At 44.7% G+C, this 13335-nt stretch overlaps 1 long non-coding RNA gene across 1 annotated transcript; it reads right to left on the bottom strand.

Annotated features, from left to right (window-relative positions):
* Positions 1-5359: 5359 nt before the first annotated feature.
* On the bottom strand, positions 5360-13062 carry LOC144147232 (uncharacterized). The gene is made up of 3 exons (XR_013317870.1): positions 12930-13062; positions 9152-9209; positions 5360-5588 (listed from the first exon to the last, which is right to left on the bottom strand). It is a non-coding gene; the product is annotated as an uncharacterized LOC144147232 (long non-coding RNA).
* Positions 13063-13335: the final 273 nt, after the last annotated feature.

Raw genomic sequence — 13335 nt, 5'->3', positions numbered from 1 at the left:
GTAACCAAGCATTTGGTTTGCGCCATCAGTTATTGTCCCAATGTGGAGGTTCCATGATAATGTAAAAGCTATCTGTACGCCAAGATAACAGTAACACGTTACGTTTTCTAAGTTAATGTCCTGTAGTCTATATCTATATATTAGGAATCCTCATTCTGGCGTGAGACGTGCGTTACCTTGCATTTAACTGAATTTAATTTCATCTTCCAATTTTCGCACCAAGACATAATGTTATTTAAATCTTGTTGCAGCATAAATCTGTCGTGATCATTATGAATGTTGTGATGAATAACGCAGTCGTCTGCGTATAAATGTACATGGGAAGAAACACAGCTGGGTAAATCATTAATATAAATGAGAAACAGTCAAGGGCCCAATACTGAACCTTGCGGTACACCAGATGTTACTTCTGTTAGCGGCGAGTCGTGGTGATTAATAGAGACATACTTTTCACGTTTAGCAAGAAAGCATTCTACCCATGTTAATATTTTCTCGTCAAGGTTTATTCTATGGAGTTTTAACATTAGTAATGCGTGGTCAACTTTGTCAAACGGCTTCCGGAAGTCAAGAAAAAATGCAATCTGCCTGGCAACCTTTATCTAATATGTTGTGCAAGGAGTGAGTGAAAAGGACTAACTGAGTTTCACAGGAGAATGTTCGACGAAAACCATGTTGAGCGGTAGAAAAACACGAGTTCGATTCAAGGAAGTTAAAAATGCGAGTGTAAAGTACATGCTCTATAATTTTGCATGGTATACAGGTCAGTGAAATTGGTCGATAGTTGCGTGGAGAGTGTCTATTACCGGCCTTATACTGCGGAACTACTTTGCCTATTTTCCATTGTAATGGTAAGATCAGGAGGCGGACTCTTAGCCTTCAACCCAGCGTCCGGGCTAATTGCGACTCATGCGGCATATTCTCCCCTGGTGAGCCTGGGGAAACATTACTGCGTTGTTGTTTCCCTAGCAACGCCACCGCCATGTTGGCCTTGAAGGCGTTATAATTGCCATGGCAACAATGCGAGGGCGCGCAGCTTGCGTGGGGGAGAGGTAACGCTCTCCCCTCTCATGCCGGCTGGATTCCTTCCCCCCTCCCCGTGTCCCCCCCATTCCCACCCGGCATTGCCGCCACCGCCACCCCGCTGCCTCCAACGGGCAAGCCTCGCTCCGATGGTGACGAAGCCACGCCGCTTGAGCAGTAACGACGCCAGCTCAAATATCACTTGGACACTTTATTCGCGTTACGTGCGCGAACGCGACGTGCGGTGAGAAACACCGATGACCAATACAACGCAGACAAGGTTGTCTGTCTTCAAGCACAGCACACGCACGACACAAGTCCTATCGTTCAGCTCAGCTTCACGTACGGCATACGAACGACGTTCTCACCTTTTGCTAACAGCACTCAAAGAGCCTTCGCGTTACGATTCATCCTGGTGTTCTTGGCGTCCCTTTTGCAGCACCGTAATGTCCGAGGGAGCACATACGAGAAATCGCCCACTACATGAGACGCGCGTCGGCCACGCCACACTGGCCTCGCTGCTCGCCGTGCGGAAACAGCAACTGCGCCGGTGACCGTTATTAAGGTCCCTTAACCGTTATCGCGCATGCGCGCCCCCAGTCGCGCCGGACAGAAGAGCAAAGAAAAAAAAATGAGAGGAAGAATGTTTCCCCAGCGCCACTGCCTCTAGGCGCGCAATAATAGAACCGAAACTAGAAAAAGTAGCATTGGCCTGGTAAGATGCAGTATTGAAGTGACTGCTCAAATAACTTAGTTAAAAAAAGGGAGGAGTACACTTTAGTCTGCTTAAGGAATTTAGAGTTTATATTATCGATGCCGCAGGACGAAGATATTTTCAACGACTCGATAATTTTCATAATACCACAGGCCTTAAAAACAATAGGAAACATAACGGGAAAGTCATATTCAAAAACATTTCTAATATCATGAACACTCGTTGGCAAAGAAAATGCGCGGGAAAAAACCTCATTCAACAAAACAGTGCCCTGTGCAGACGAAACGGGCTCACCGGCATCATTAAACCTACGGTCTTGCTTCGGATTAACAATGTTCCAAAATTTTTGGGGGTCATTTGATACCAAGTTTGGCAGAGTTCTGTTTACGAAGTGTTCTTTAGCTTCACAAACTGCCTTATTATATTCCGCGTCTGCCGCGCGGTATCCCTCCCAGCGGTCCCTCGTATTGCGCAGTTTTGCTGCGCGGAAGAGCCTTTTCTTTTTCTTGCAGAGGCGCTTCAACGTGTTGCTGAACCAGGGCGTTCCCGGGTTTGACCGAATAAATTTTACAGGCACATGCTCATTGGTTAATTCGTTTATCTTATTCTGAAAGAGGTCCCAGTTTTCTTGTACACTCCGCTGTTCAAATTCTGTTAAATATGTAAGAAAAAAATTAGACATCTTTTGATTTATAATGTCGAAATCTGCCTTACTATAATCGTGGATTATTTTCTTAGTGTCCACACTACGAGGAATAGCGACGTTAAAAGAAAATTGTAACATGTCGTGATCGCTTAACCCAGGCAGGTATGTAAGGCTAGAAATAAGTTCTGGGTGTGTTGATAGAAATAAATCTAATGTATTAGAACAGGTAGCAGTACATCGGGTGGGTTCCTTAACCACTTGAGTAAAATTAAAACACGTGCAGAGGTTTAGTAAACTTTGGCCGACAGATGAGAAGGGATTAAGCAGAGGGTACGTACCGGACCAACTAATGTTCGGAAAATTGCAATCCCCCCTCAAAACAATAGGTAAAGAATTTTAACGACATACCATACTATTAATAAGGTCAAGAAGATCATCGACAAACGCTGGGAAAGCATTAGGAGGGCGGTAGCAGGCGCCTAAGACAGTTTTTTTGCTGTTAAATGTGGCACAAACCCAAACGCTTTCCAAATCTGAAAGCGCGCTAATATGGGTAGACTCAAGGCTCGCGGGTGCGATATTGCCAGGCTAGCTATACTGGGCTACAAGATAAGAATAATAGCTCAGGTAGTGTATTTCGCCGCCGAAGCGATGTAGCCCGATGTGACTGGCGCGCGCTTTTTGAAAAGAAAGTTCGCTAGACGCGTGACGTCTTATGCTCCTTCTCGACTGGCTTGTTTGTCACCGCTCCAGTATTTTATCAGCAGATGAAGCCTGAAAAATCAACGACTCGCCTCGCCTTCACATTTATCGCAGTAAGACACTCTTTCCGCCTCGGGGAGGAACAGCTGGCCGCGGAGATGAGGCTCAGGGGCAACTTCCATTGTCGTTCTCAACTTCTCCGCATAGCACTGTCGGATGCAAAACAATTAGGAAAGGTTGGGCTCTCGCGTAAGACTCGAGTGCGAAGCTGTTGTAGGTAAGCATTGGCGGACACTCCGTGGAGTTTGAGTATCATTTTTTATTTGCATAGTTGCGGTGCTAGTAACCGTCGTCACATGCATCAGAGGCCATCGTCTTCTTCGCGGAGACGGGGGGGGACGTATCTCAGCATTGCAGACTTCGACCAGCTCGACTGGCAGAGCTTGCACTAACTCGTGAAAGGATTCAACCATAGCGAAGCTGCAGCATTTCCTTCCACGTGAGCACTGAAGCCCGTATCACCACGCATTTTCGCAAGTGGGAAATCGTTTATTTACATGTTCCGTCGTCGCTTTGCACTGCGGTAGTAGTAGCCACCCTGATATGTGTCGACGTCGTCGTGTTACTCATGCCAAGCATTACATGGGCTGTTGTGCTTCACGACAACGCTGAAGTGTCAGTTTTTTTTTCACACGAAAATGTCTTTAAGCCCAGGTACACAAAGATATCAGTGACGTCATATGCTTCACGGGAGTGACGTGCCTTGAAAAAGTGTACATAAATTTCAAATCGCGCGCCATCAGCCGCAAAGGGTTCGCACAACATCCGACAGATGGCGACGAGTGTACTGGCCAGTAGGAAGCCGCAGTGAAAGATGCCCCTCGCGAGGGGCACGATCAAATGCAGAGCATTTCCGGGGGCGCACGACGTTAAGTAGTTTGCGTTACGTTAATGTTGTTGCACTTGTGGCAACTGCTGACGAGAGAGCGCTCGTCAGCAGTAATTTGAATGAGCCAACGATATAAGGCGCGTATATAGCGTCCGATTCTGTGTCGGCTTTGTGGCGCAGTGGTTACAGCACAATAGACATAGCGTTCCGCCCGCAGGGTCGAGGTATCGAAACCTGGCGTCGGATAGTATTTTCTTTTTGTATAGTAGGGACAACGACGGTGCGGACTACGGACGCCAACGCGGGTGACATCGTGAGTTACTGAAATGCTCTGCATTTAAAAGTGCGACTGACGCGGCGGCGCCCAGGTTCGAGCCCTCGATCTCTCTCGCCTCTCGCCACAACGGTAGGTGCGTGGCGCTCTGACCACTCCGCTATGAACAGAGACGTGAGCAGCGCTACGAACGCGTGTTATGTTCTTCCCTATGACTCATTCAGCTGGTGCTGCTGTCTAAGGGAAGCGAAGCGAAGCAGCGCATCATGACGCCAATGAGCGCAGACAGTTGGCGCCTCGATGCCAGCGCCTTCGTGTACGGGGGACGCGCGTGAATTGAGGCACCCTAGTCGCGTTGTTCCCATGACCGTTATGTGTTTCATGCTGCTGTTTCTGTGCATGTCCTTTTTGGTTTTGTTGTCCCGGAATAAACCTATTCTTTTCTTGCGTGTCGACGTCACCTCGTCTGGCGGGGTCAGGCTCACGAACCCTGCGCACATGCAGGAGGATCCTCTAACATTCGACTGCTCCTCTGAAGGACCCTTTCACTTTCGCGTTTTACATATTCCTATGAAGGAGGGATCAACATCAATTTTCGCTAAAGCCATTGCGCGTGCTGGGAACGCTCTAGGTGGTGGCCGCGAAGCACGGGCTCACGAGCACTACGCACTTTTTTGGTATTTTTTTCCCTGGAACATCCAACTTACGGCTAGTACAACAGCTCCTCTGGTAATATAAAACACGGGCGCACGCTGCCATAACGTCGAGCAGAAGCGGGCGCAGGATTGCCTTCTTAATTGGCTGAAGAGCTGGAAACATTTTCCCCTAAATCTTTCTTCGCAGTGCACGGTTATTGAAATTTTTCTCTAGCGCTTTGAGGGTGTTCATCTTTAGTTGCGTCACTTCAACAGCCCTGTAACAGAAAAGTGTACTTTTCCTACCAATCTCAGCCGTGCCTGAAAAACAAAAAATACCAAGTGCCGGCCACAGTATCAACTATATATTTTTCTGAGAGCACACACTGTTCTCGTTACAGAACCATGTTAGGAACGTTATGAAACATAATAACAGCCATTCCCATATAAACGTCCATCTTGTCGCACATGAATGCAATTTTTTTTGACTGGTCACTTTATTATACAGCATTGAATGCAGGGTTCTCCGGTCCTTTGCGCAAAATGCCTGTGTGATTCACTGGCCCATCAAAATAGAGGTTGATGAACCAAGATGGAAGTCGGAACCCGGGATTGAAGCAGTAGCCATATTGTGGGTAGTCTCCTCTTCTGAAGCAGAAACACCTTCCACTGCATCCGCTTTTTTTGGCGTTTGCATTTGGATTGCACTGCGACAGGCAAAAGAAAGCAGAATTTAAAATTATTCCCTAGATCCACAGTGCGCAAGAGCAAGTAAGGATGTTTTCATAATCCTTGTGGTGTCCACTTGTGGGAACCGCAGCGTCAAAAAATTGGCAATATCAAAAAATATTTTGTAACGGCAGTGCAGGACATTCAAGTTAAAGAAAGAAGAAAAAAAGGCCCAGTAGTGAGCTGTAACCCAAATTTTTGCATGAGTGACATCGATTTCGCACATAACTACGTACTTAGGAGAACACGAAATCATTTCGCATAGCATCTATTTCCAATCACAAGTACGCACAGGAATATAATCATATAGATACGCATTTCCTGTGTGCTGTGGAGAAACTGTGAGCGCGCTAATGTACGTGTCAGCCATTTCTTGTGTAAAGGTTTCCACCGCCTTTCCAGTTCTCTGGTGAGCGCATGCCAGAACAACATTGGGCTGTCAGCGAATGCCGGTGCGTGGCCGAACTCCCTTTACAACGCATCTAGACATGGCCGGCAGCCACTCCTTTTGTATCTTCAGTGAACATGCAATCAATATCTTGTTTGGTCTAAATAGGCGTGAGCACAATTGAAGGCTGCGCATTACACAAGGTTCCTTTTACAAGGAGTGGCTGTATGGCATGTTCAACACCGCGGCCATTTGTTTGTGGTAAGGGTTTGTGGTTTGACCGAGGTAATGTTTGTAGGAGTTCGTAAGTGCTGCGTTCAGCGCACCCGATGGTAGAGCGTCTCAAGTCGACGTTGGATTCGCTCTGGGAGCCTCATTTTCAGGTCACAGTCTATATGATATAGAAAATGGTGATGAGTTTTGGGAAAGGACCAGAGGCGGTTTCGAAGTGCTGTGCTTTTCACTGGAATGTCTCGGACGCGTAAGTTGAGCACTACGTATAATAATGCATAATCTTTCTTTAGTGCTGTGATTTCCAATATTTACCGGCTGCTGACATAATGCAATCAGTAGTGGGGAGTTGAAGTTTTTATGTACCCACAACCGCTGCGATGGTCAGATATTACCTTCGGGTGCTGCTGTTGCATCTTTTCGTAGTTTTTCTTTCCGTTAACCTTTTCAGTTTACGTTGTGGGTATGAAATAACGTATTGTAACATTCAGCGGTAACGGCGATCGCCGTTATTGCAATTTAAATCTTCAACATTACCAGAATCATTGGAGGACGGGACCGTGACTATTAAAAGTACGGATGCTTCGTATATGACCGAACCCAAACTCTGAGACAAGTTTTACATTCCCATAAGATATGGTGTTACTTAAATAACGTTTCTCTGGCAAATAAGATGTGAATGACAGCTTCGACGACGCAATAGCTTTGTCAATCTGATCGCGAGTGGCAACGAATATACAGGGCAGTGAAATAGATTGATCAAATCAATGTACTTCCCTGAATTTGAGGTGTCGCTGAAAATAACTTTCATAACACTAGGTCATAAGAATTAGTTAATAGATTCATAAGGATTGGATTCATAATGACTAGATTTAAGCCAATTTAGTGCAATGAAAGCCACTTAATCTTTCTGTTATATAGAACCGCTAGTGACGCCGCTGCTTTCCGCTCCTATTTTGTGGCAGTACAGGCGACCGCAAGAAAACAGCAGGTTTAAGTGTGCGCTAACGAGATGAAGTAAAATCCACGTGCGCAGCAAGCGTTCCACAGCGGTAGTAGTGATATGTTTCATATTTCCGACGTCGTGAAAATACAACGAAACACATTATTTTCGCAAATAAAATTCGGTAGCTGTGAAATTATCATTTTCCGCCATCGACGAAATTGCGACAATGCAGATGGAGTTCTTGGAGTCCCTCGATTAGTCGGAGCTCATCACACCACAAAGAGGAGCCAAAACTGTGTAATCAATCCATTAGCCATCTTTAATTACAAAAAAATACGAGCTATCTTTCTCTAGTGAAGCGAAGTGAGTCTTGTATTTGTTTTGCTCATTTGTTTTGTAAGTACGGTTTATGCGATATCTCTGCTTCCGTCCTTGTATGTTCACTGTTCTGAGGAATAAAATTAGATTACAGTCATTGTTCCTGCTTCACTTTCCACGTTGCATTGTTACTAAATTGCGCTGCTTTTCGCTCACGACATGCATTTACCTGCAAAACGAGCTGGCTATCCTACCCGTTTCTTTTTGCTTCTGTGGGGGAGACAACACCAATCTCAGCACTCATTACCATTAAAATCATCACGATACATGAATAGTGGAGTGTGGGGTAGAGGATGGAGAACCCTAAAACGCCGGAAAATGTCCCACTATATGTTTCTGGAGTTCCGAAAAATAGAGACCCCGAACCACCCGAAAGCGTGGTTCCGAAGTCTTCGGTTCCCAGCGGAATCACGTGACGTGTGTGATGTCACGTGACGCGTAATTATATTGTGCAACTGCTAAAAAAATTTGCACACACTAAATCTGGTGCAACTGCCACAGAGGCAACTGGCGTTCCGCCTCTGTGGATATAAGCGTCTTGTTTATTATTTTGTACTGCACAAACGTTTTCTTGTATCAATTCTGCGCGTTGTTGTGCTTAATAATGGTGATTTGATATTCTTTAGGTCGCTTTAGGTTCCAGCTCACGCTGTGCGCATTACGGTTTTCCGTTTACTGGCTACGAAAGTGATCTCAAAAATACTTCAGTACTTCCTCTCCACGCCATAAAGAGGAACACGATGTCACGTGCTAACGCGTTATAAGCGGCTCATATTCTTATACCTAATAGGTTTCTATTGTCTGGAAAAACATGCCGAAACGTTTTCTGCACATATAAAACTCTTCAAACAAAGCATTTGCCTTTCCAAGTCATCGTCAAGACAGGGTCCATGCACTGCGATCCGAATTAAAAATATTCGGACAAAATATAGAGTGATAATGGTCTCGGGGAAGGGAATGAAATGTAGAGAACAGTAGATTCAAAGAGGCGACATGTGCAGCTCACATGGGCACTTTGGCGTGTGGAAGTTCACAATTTTATAATTTTGTAACGCTGTTGTGCCCTAGGTTCCCCGACGTTTGGAATGTATTTATCTGGGCCAGGCAGGATGCTTTTAAAACTCGCGTCAAGAAAAACATGCATCCCCGGTAAAAAATATTCATATCCACAGCATCCGAGGTACTCCACTTTTTAACATGAACCATACATCGGTGACACATAGGTTGCCTTCACGCATGCCCCTACAGCTACCAAGCCATTAATACTACCACTAGTACTAGCCACTACCAGGTAAGCCACTACCAATTTAATGCAGGCTTTTCATGTAGTAGAAAGGAGGTCATGTGTAGCAGCCATCGCAACATTTGCTGAAGAGGAAATACGTTCACTTAACTAAAAAGATGGGAATATATCATTCGTAGTGCGGTTTTAGTCTGATGCATTTTTACTAATGCCACGTGCAGGCAGGAGTTGCTTTGAGTGTACAAAAGTACACTTTGTATTTCAAAAATCATTCTCAGGTGGCGGAGGATGTCATCCCTTTTTGTGTTTGTTGCCCCAAGTTTCGACCTTTACCTCACGAACATGAAGTACTTACGTGGGCTTGGCAAAACTGGTGGTGATACCAATTTGTGTCGCGTTCCCAGCTTGAGCTCCTGAAATTGCAATAGCAACAGTTCTTAGTGATGCTGTAGGCCCACAAGTTGCATAATTTATGTGAAGCTAGACGCGGAGCCATCTGGCAGCCAACTGGATGTCGTACCAAATTCAGACAGTATTGTCGAATTATATTTCTTTTGTTTTAGGCCAGCAAAAAATGTCTTAGTACGTGTGTAACTTTTGGACTTTCCTTCCATAAACTTGCGTACAACAGAAATTACTCGTTCTGTTCTCGTCAGTCTTTTCGGTTTCAGAAAACTCTGACACCCCGTCCCTGCAAGAAAGCACAACGAGTTTTTGTGCAGGCTTTCGAAACAAAAAAAGAAAAGGTCTCGCCCTTGGTGTACGTCGCGCCGATTTCAGAACTTGTAAATATTCATTCACCATGTAACATAAACACCGCGGTTTAAGAAAACAAATTCACGGAAGCTTTCACTCACGCCCAAGCCTTAAATGGCGAAGCTGTTATGGTTGATCACTGACGGACACAAAGTTGAATTTTGTATTGTTGTGGTGCTGCGGTTGACATCGCGGCATGGCATTTCAGTGACCTTATGTTGATCAAGGCCACAATGAGGTTGTCGTTTCGGTCCGTGTTTTCGTACTCCACTCTGCACGCACGACTTCTCGTCTCTAGCGGACGCTTTGCACGCCGAGCCGCTCGCAGCGCAGCCTCTTCCTCGGCCGTGCGAAATATCCGCGGCCGGGCCATGCGAATTCAATGATCGGCTACTGCAGCTTGGACATTCAAGTCGCGGCTCTTCTACGGTACATAGCGCATGTGTATGACGACACGAGGACAAACGAACGAGGGGGCGCAGGTAATGACGTGCATAAATCTGTCCAAGCAAGTGCTGCCACGTAACGGCTAACCCTGGAGTTTTTTGTGGCCAATATTGGCCAATCTTCCTAAGTGGGTGTGCTAGCGCGACAAACGTGCCCGCGGGGCACGCGTGCACGAGCGCTGGGAATTTTCTTGGTATTCTTAACTGCGGACACAAAACACGAAAGATTTGCTGAGCAGCTTCGCTGTTAATAATAGGAACGGCAGATACTACAAAACTAGTGGAGACAACTGTAGGATGTTAGCGTAATTGTAGCTTAAAAAGTCGGCCTTAGACAACTTCTGCGGTTATGTTGATGTCGGGTTTTTTTAATTACTTGCGATGTCTTCATTCCACGGCAGTCAGATTAGAAGCTGTTTGTCGGTCTCTGTACGAATCTTCCAGCCGTCGAAGGCAGAAATAACCTCGACGATTTGTTTTAGGCATCGCTCTCCAATCTAATAGGGCACGCATCCACAAAATACACAAACTGGCAAGTGTAGTTCTCGGAATAACAGATCTTCCCCTTCGTACCGCTACTTCCAACTACGGCTCAAAAAAGGTAATCTACTTTTCCTCGTACAAGCACTCATTTTTAGCCCCTTCAAAGGCGGCAGCCCCTGTTTTGCGATAAACAAGTGCGAATTTCATACACTGGACATCTTATTTTATGGAGTTGACAAACTACCGTTTCAACTCTGCACTACACAACTTCCATGGCCACACTTCTGCAGATGGTGGCACACGATACCTACGATGAATTTAATAGGCACACCAAATTAACCGAATTGCAAGACAAGCTCACGGGAACGGGTTGTCGCTTCCCGAAGCGGGGGGTGTATGATTTTCCGGACACCCAGATATCTGGCCAACGCATCTTATTACCCTCCGATGCAGCATTACTTTTGCTGTTTTTTGGTTCATTTGGAAAGTGGCTGGGTGGTTTTTAATGTTATATAAAAACAACCACTGCTAAAACACCCTGAATATGTACACTTTATAAATGTCTGGCATAATAACCGATATTTTCAAGCTCTGAATGTTTCAATTTCACGATGTGCACCACAGCTCTAGTATATTTTCCAAACAAAGGAAATGGACACAATAATGTTTTTTCCTAGCGACGCAGAGGTAGAATCTTTATAAATAGTAGAAATATACAGTGCACCACCAGCAACAAATAAACCAATGAAGTCCATTCGCTTTTTGCCTCACGGCACCGATCCCAATGCACACAAGGTTCTCAAGTAACAGATGCTTTTGAACTGTAAAATCACAGTCACTGACCAAGTAAAAGTAAAATGTTACACGTTCGCAACTGGTACTGTTCCCTGGTTCACAGTGCTGCGGACCAGGGGTGGTCGTCCATTTTTTTGCGTATAAAAGTATGGGCATATAAATTACCAACTGCCCCCAGCCCGCACCATTGTAAAAAAAAAACCGTATATGTTCTTTAACGTCGCACATTTTAATTTTTACTCTTGCCAGTGACTCCAACTTTACACTTCAAAATATGGCCCCGGACTAAAAGAAGGTTTGTCGAACACTTGGTCAAGTAACAAGCGGCAACGCACTAAGCATCGCAAGGTAACCAATTTATTCCTTCCCTTTTTTTGCTGTACACCTCTAGAATTACGGAATTCGGATTCTAAATTCTAACGTAGTAACTAGACCTAATATTATCCCTCCGTCAAACACGCCTACGACTAACCTGAAGACAATAGCAACGGAATGTCCATTCTTTTGAAATTTTTTTCAGGAATTGACACCCGTAAACTAGAAGTCATCGCTGCCATACATTTACACTGTACGGACGGGTTTCAAAAGCTCTCCTTATCTCACGGGTTTTTTCTAATTTGTTTTGTCATTTTCACTGACAACTTTCCTCCTTAATGCCTGCAGTGGTGACGGTAGCAGCAATGAAAAATATATAAAACAAGCCGTAACTTTCTCTCAGTATGGGTAATCTTTCGTCCTGGTTTCTTTTCATGCCCCGTTTTCATTTATACATAGAGATAGCACAGCGTTATAACACGTTAAGTATTTTCTTTAGTCTGTTTGCTTCTATTTTAACGTTACTTTTATTTGCAGTGTCTTTGTCCTAGAAGCTGTACTGAATTAAACAAAATAAAATTACACAGATCTCTTTTGTGTGGTCCTAGCTCTAAAAATAAGAGCAACTACCCTGAGAAGAATAAATGGCCCCGATCAAAAAAATCACTAAAGCCCTCTAAAGCGTATGCGGTTTCACAAACTCATGCCTTTCTTTAAAAAACTAGGCATTTCACATGTCCTGTGTGCCTTGAAAAGATGTGTACAAGCATTTATTTTCATTTCTGGTCTTGTAAGCAAATGAACTCACGTGAAGGCAAAGAGGTCCTAATTATATAGTCAAAGAAACACGTCACTCGTTACGTATTCAGCCACTTTCGATATCTATGCTTTTTTGTTAATGCAGCAGCAACGTACTGTAAAACCAACATTTCCTACAAAGATCCTAATTCCCTAAATAACGCTTAGCAAAACAACTGTCTCGGAATGTTATGTAGTTTCTCTAGTTATTAAGCAAAATTTATTGCCGATAGTTAACCTCTTTGTATCTTTCTTTAAAGAACCAAGTAAAATCGACACTTCTTCCCGATACTGAAACCACGGCAGCATTATGACTTCTGCGATCTTTGCACCAAAGCTGTGCATAACGTGGATGGTTGTGCATAACGTTGAACGAACGCCTGGGGAGGCAAGTGAGGCCCGATGCACTATTCCTTGCCGGCGCCTACTTCAGAACATGGCAAATCGTCACAAAGCAGGATAAATGCAACGCCTAGTATTTTCACCCTGAAATAGTGCAATAACACACAGAGCTGCGTTTTTTTTCAGCTTCATACTCACAGAGCCGCTGTTATCATTCCACAAACTAAAAGAATTTGCAGCAGAGTCATGTCCGTGACAACTTTGGTGATTTCGCCGGAATTAAAAGAAGTGTTCTACCTAAACGTCAGCTACGTCTATGATGCGCTTTTTATATATTCTTGAACTGGGGCATAAAAAATGGGCCCTAGCATTACTGCGAAAGGTTTCATTGTTGCAACTTTAGCAATTATATTTTCACACTCTATGGCCCGTCCAGGGGTTATTTGCTGCTTCGAACAATTGGACAATGAGCTTGTCAGTTGGGATTCCACAGCCAGCTTGTGCTCATACTCTATTTTTCTCCCACCCACTGCACGTGCGCATGTAATACCTACATCAGCGACAGACGCTTTAGCGTTAGGGCAATGACATCGTGAATAGAAAT

This window comes from Haemaphysalis longicornis, unplaced genomic scaffold (assembly GCF_048455015.1).
Source record: "Haemaphysalis longicornis isolate Haplotype H1 unplaced genomic scaffold, Haemaphysalis longicornis Haplotype H1 scaffold_7, whole genome shotgun sequence".
NCBI classification, from domain to species: domain Eukaryota; kingdom Metazoa; phylum Arthropoda; class Arachnida; order Ixodida; family Ixodidae; genus Haemaphysalis; species Haemaphysalis longicornis.
This window is presented reverse-complemented; position numbering and strand designations above follow the sequence as displayed.